Here is a 6000-nt window from a genome sequence, read left to right as displayed (position 1 = left end):
TTTTCCTTCCAACATGATCTTTTGTTTCAGAAGCTACATTACTTGAACATTAGCAGCAAATGATATAGTCTATTGGAATCCCTCTGAAGGTCAGCTCCAGAGACAAAGGTATATAATTAGCAATGTTTTTCTTCAAATCTTGTCCTAAAAGAGGATTTACTACTTGATTTAGTGAATTGGAGGACTTACTGCACAATTTCTTTAGATAACTTAAACAGTACAAGTGACAGTGCATTCTGTAGTGGGTCAGTTAAGGACACAGAGCAATGACAATGTAGAAAGAAAAAAAGCGAGGGATAGAGAAATGGGAAAACAGGAGGTTAGTACAGTGGCACTGGGCATCAATAGAGGAGCAAGATCCTTCCTGCTGGCAGGCATTGAGCAGAAGGTACCTATAGAAAAAAAAAAAGGAAAAAAAAAAGGACTGGGCAAACAGAGGGAGCAAAAGATGGAAAAGGGGAAGAAATAGAGAATCGGGGCAAGGAAGAATACAAATTGGGGATTTTGAGGAAAAGTCATATTGGGTAGAGTAGAAACAAAAAGAAGAAATGGAAAAAGTGATAATGAAAGATTTGGAGAAGAACATCAAAACCTATAAGAAAAAAGGAAAAATCATTAAGTAGATAATGACAATGAAGAGTAGAAGTAAAAAATACAGCAAAGTAGAGAGAAGCTCAGAAAGAGAAAGAAAAGAAAGGTGCTAACTTATATAAACCACAGAAATATAAGCAAATAATCTCATCAAATATTTTTACATTGCTAATTAAAAACAATATAGGCAAACTTCTAAGTGAACTGTGATAACTAACGACTTTAAAAACAAACAAACCCTTATGTAAGATTTCAGTAATACAGAGAATTTAAAAATCTTTGAGCTCAATTTACCCAAATTTGGAATTTAGAAATATTTCTAGTTTCAAAATATTATCGAACGTTGCCAAATAGAAAATAATGAACCATTTTCTCCACTACCCGCAGTCTCACATTTGTACTTGCCTACTGTATTTTAGTTTATGTGGACCCAATTGGTAGAAAAACAGCCTTATCTGAGTCAGCCGAGAAGGCAGCAATCCTGCACGCTGTAAAAGGTAGTCCAGATCCACAAGAGTGGACAGCAGGCAAGGTAAATGCAGAGTCCAAGGGCAGGCGGCAAGCAAGGTGGATGTCGCAGCCAGGAGGCGGTGCTGAGGAGATGGCCCTGGGAGGTGTCACCCTTGGAAGCCCGTGGTCCCCCCAGGAGAAGCCCATGAGGACTCAGACTGCTGGGGCTTAGTCAAGATCCTCTGCGACCGAGGACCAGAGGCGATAGACCAGGGAAGCAGCTGACACCAGGAGGTGGATGAAGACTTCACCCTTGGAAGCCCACGGTCCCCCCGGGAAGAGCCCGTGAGGACCCGAGCCACTGGGACTTAGGCGAGGCCCCCTGGTAGGCGAAGAATCGGATACCTGTGGAGTCAGAAGCCGAAGACGAGACCAGGGATCCGAAGCAGCAACTAGGAGCTCTAAACAGAGGGAACCTTGTTGCTAGGCAAAGCTTAGAGCTAGCTGCAGGGTTTAAATAACCCTGCAGCGTCTGACATCATCCCTAGGGCTGTGCTCTGTTTTCCTGCGCTGGCCCCTTTAAACCCTGGAGCCCCTGCACGCCTAGGGGGTGGGGTCAGACACAGAGGATTGGCGGCGTCTCCCTTGAGGAGGGAATGCTGCGACAGGAGCCAGGTCAGGCCTAGACTACCAGAGGAGTTCCTACGGCCCGGGCCGGCCCCGAGGTAGGTGGAGGGACCAGGGTACGGCCCAGGACCGTAACAACAAGGTCATAGTAGAAAGACTAAATGAATTCTTTGCTTCAGCATTTACTAAAGAGGATGTTGGAAACATCTCTCTCCTGGAGATGATAATGAATGATAATGATTTGGAAGAACTAAAACAAATTATGTTGAACCTGGATAATGTAATAGGGCACAATGACAAATTAGAGTAGCAAATTGCCTGAACCAGATGGTTCTGAAAGAACTCGAAAATAAAACTGCAGATCTAGTAATTTATAACCTATCATTAAAATGGTCTGTGGTATCTGAAGACTGGAGGATGGCCAATGTGACACCGTCTTTAAAAACAGCTCTCTGCTTCAATGGCAGGGGGGATGAAGAAAAGTGGATCTATATACAGACAACAACCAACAAGGACTGAATTACATAGACTGGGTAAACAAGCATGCGTGTAGCTTGCTTATTGCGGCGGTTACTATCCCTAACTAATTAAGCTAGATATCCACTTAGATGCAGTTCCAACACTACTCTCTGCATTATGGCGGGGGTGGAAGGGATACAGAACCAAAAGGTTACTAAGGGCCAAGAGTAACAGATAAGTATGACAGAGGAGAAAAAAAAGAGTGCGAAGGCTTTCTGGGCAGACTGGATGGGCCATTTGGTCTTCTTCTGCCGTCATTTCTATGTTTCTAAGTTCTATGATTACCACACTGATTGTACTTGATGGAGATGATCTACATACTAAATGTAGTCCTGAAGGGTATTTTTTAATTGGAGGCTAACACATACAACAGACATTTAAAGCTCATGTTCTCCACAACCTTCAGGGCCTTGTCATCATGGGCAATCATTACTATTTTAGATGTTGCTTGCCTTTTGTCCCGGGACAGTGCTACAGAATACCGCCCCATTTCCTCTATGGTGGATTGCTGCTTTGGATGCATGGTTGTGGAATGCTGGCTTGCCACCTGTCTGTTGGCAGGGGCTGTGGGATCAGCTTGAGGAAAGTCTTTGATTTTTCATCTCCTTTCCTCTGGCTTTTATTTGGAGTGGCAGAAGGGGTCCCCCTTGGCTAGTACTGCCAACCTCCCTTCATGCCAAAGCTAGTGGATGCTGTTACTGCAGGTGATGCTGCATATCAGCATTTGTGAGATTCCCCACTTACTTCCCTCAACTAATAAGCTTCCTGCAGTGAGCAAAACTTGGGTCTTCCCTCCCGCTACAGAGGCAAAGTTAGCTGTATGTAATGGGTTTCAGATGTTCACAGCAAAGTCACTAGGTGTTATTGTTAAGAGTGAGAACTAGAAAATTGAATTCTCCTTCCTGCTGGGTCTCTTAAAGTAGGAAAAGAGATTCGTAACCCATCCAGACATTCTCCCAGGATAAAAGAGGGAAGGCAGAATCTGTAAAAGATAAATCACATGAAATCTCAGTAATTAAATGGAACAATATCAAAGTTTCAAAATGTATTTTCTTACATGGAAAAAGAAACAATTGCAAACTTGCAGCAAGTGATCATATTGGATAAGTTTTTAATTATAACAAGTAAGGGAAACAACTAAATCAGGGATCTTTTTTTTTCTTATTAGAGTTTTTGAATGATGCTAAGACACTCTTGTATATGTCTCCCAAATTTTCCACTTCTAGTATCCCTTCAATGTCTTCTGATTCAGACAAGCCAGGAAAAGGCTTTTCATGTTGTGATCCCCCCTGCTGCTGCGCTGCAGGAGGTCTCTTACCTTCCTCTGGAGGCCGCTCTGAAGCCAGGGCCTCGCCTGCGCATCATCCAGGACTTGCTCCAGAGCCTGAGAGGCCTAGCTGCTCCTGAGGCATGCCTGTGGCTTGCAAGCCTCAGCGTTTGGACTTCCTGTTGGGCGACGCCCTTCCCTAGGGGCTGGCCCGCAGCTCTCTACCCTAGTTATAGGACCAGCGGTGGGCGGTCCTGGCAAGCTCCTCCCAGGGAGTTGCCTTCTACCTCCAGTATTTAAGGACTTTCTGTTCACTGTGTCTTTGCCTTGGATCTGAGCATTACAGTCGCCTGTAACCTAGCCGATCCAGGTCCTCCATGTTTGATGGCGCCTTGTCCTGTCTCTGCTTGCTGTTCCTGATGTCCAGTGTCTCTGCCTTGATGGCTGTCTCTGACCCTGCCTAGATGTTTGTTCCTGTGCCTGCCAGCCGTAAGGGCTTCGGATGTGAGTTTCCCAGCATCGGAGTCCTGTTCGCCTGGGTCTTCCCCGCGCCCTCCTTCTCAGCGTGGTCCGCGACCAGCCTCTCAGGGCTGTGTAGGGCGCGTCTGGGACAGGGTGGTCCGCGACTCAGTCCCACGGGTGGGCTGAGTAGGGCGCCCTGATGGACAGTGCAATGTTCCCGTCCAGCCTTGTCTACAGTGTCTGCTTCAGCCCGTACCCTGATGTCTTCCTCTGCCAGCCGAGGGGGCTTCGGATGTGAGTATCCCAGCATCGGAGTTCCTACTCGCCTGGATCCTTCTAGTGTCTCGCTTCAGCCCTTGTCCTGATGTCTCCGTCTCGCCTCAGCCTGCTTCTGCCCTGTCTGATGTTGTCTGTTTAAGGACTCTGTCTGCCCTCGCCTCTGTCCGGCCTGCTGCCCATTGCCGTTCCCTGCGGCGGGTCCGAAAGGGCCGGGAACAGTCGGAGGACCGTTCACTAGTCAACTTCCCCGTGTTGGCTACCATGGGCATGCAGGTCCGGCTGAGGGCCGGACTCCCTGCTTCTGTTCCTGCCTGCCTGGCTCACCATGCCTGCTCAGCTCACCTCCCACGGTGTGGCCTTGGGCTCCTCCTGGGGTCCTGCCGTGGCCCAAGGGCTCACCACCCGCCCGAGACGACCGCGCCCGCGCGCGCTCGTAACAGAATCCGAAGGCCATGAGCTCGGTGGGCTGTGCTCGTGATGGACTTGTCTAGTTCCAGGATTTTTTCTTTTGTCTGCTTTCGTCTCACGACCTGCTGGAGGCGCCAGCTTCTGCTTTTGCTTACGACCTGCTGGAGGCGCCAGCTGTTTGGGTTCCCACGACCTGCAGGAGGCGCCTGCGCCCAAACCATCGTTTCCTTGTTCCCAGGATGGAGTTCCACGACCTGCAGGAGGCACCTGCGCTCCTCCTGATGTTGCTGTAGTTTCTGCCCGCCCTCCCCCCCTCTTGTTCTTGCTCTTGCTTCTGCTTGCTTTTGTCTGTTTCTGCTTGCTTCTGCCGTGGGTGCTTGTTTCTGCTGTGTGCCTGGGTGTGCTCGTTTGTGCTGTGTGCTGCGTGGGTGCTCGTTTGTGCTGTGTGCTGCGTGGGTGCTCGTTTGTGCTGTGTGCTGTTGGCCCTGTGTTGCTCGTCTGTGCTGTTGGCCCTGTGTTGCTCGTCTGTGCTGTTGGCCCTGTGTTGCTCGTCTGTGCTGTTGGCCCTGTGTTGCTCGTTTGTGCTGTTTTCCCGCTTGTTGTCTGTTTGCCCTGTGTTGCTCGTTTGTGCTGTTTTCCCTGTGTTGCTCGTTTGTGCTGTTTTCCCGCTTGTTGTTTCCTGCTTGTGGGTTCCCATCCTCCTCGTTCCCGTGTTGTTTCCCCTGCTTCCTGTCTCTCGCCCTTCGCTCTTTCTCCCTTCGCTCTCTCGCTTTCCGCTCTTTCCCTCTCTGCTCTTTCGCTCCTGGGCTCCTTCGCTCTCCGCTCCCTTGCTCTCTGCTCCTTCGCTCTCTGTTCCCTTGCTCTCTGCTCCTTCGCTCTCCGCTCCCTTGCTCGCTGCTCTCTCGCTCTCCGCTCCCTTGCTCTCCGCTCCCTTGCTCGCTGCTCTCTCGCTCTCTGCTCCCTTGCTCTCCGCTCCCTCGCTCTCCGTTCCCTTGCTCCCTCTTTTGTTTTTGTGTGTGTCGGTCGCGCGGTCCCTGTTCGCTCGGTCGCTGCTCGCGCGGTCCCTGTTCGCTCGGTCGCTGCTCGCGCGGTCTCCGTTCGCTCGGTCGCTGCTCCCGCGGTCTCCGTTCGTTCCGTCTCTTGTTCCCTCGGTCTCGTGTTCGCGTGGTCCCGTGTTTCCTTGGGTTTGGTTGGTCTCTCGTCGTGTTGGTTGCTTGCCTGTGGTGTGTGGTTGTTGGTTGCTTGCCTGTGGTGTGTGGTTGTTGTTTGCTTGCTTGTGGTGTGTGGTTGTTGTTTGCTTGCTTGCTTGTGTGTGTGGTGTGTGTGGTTGTTGTTTGCTTGCTTGCTTGCTTGTGGTGTGTGTGGTTGTTGTTTGCTTGCTTGGCTTTTGTTGTTGG

This window comes from Rhinatrema bivittatum, chromosome 2 (assembly GCF_901001135.1).
Source record: "Rhinatrema bivittatum chromosome 2, aRhiBiv1.1, whole genome shotgun sequence".
NCBI lineage: Eukaryota > Metazoa > Chordata > Amphibia > Gymnophiona > Rhinatrematidae > Rhinatrema > Rhinatrema bivittatum.
The sequence above is the reverse complement of the archived record's forward strand: the minus strand, read 5'-3'. Positions refer to the sequence as shown.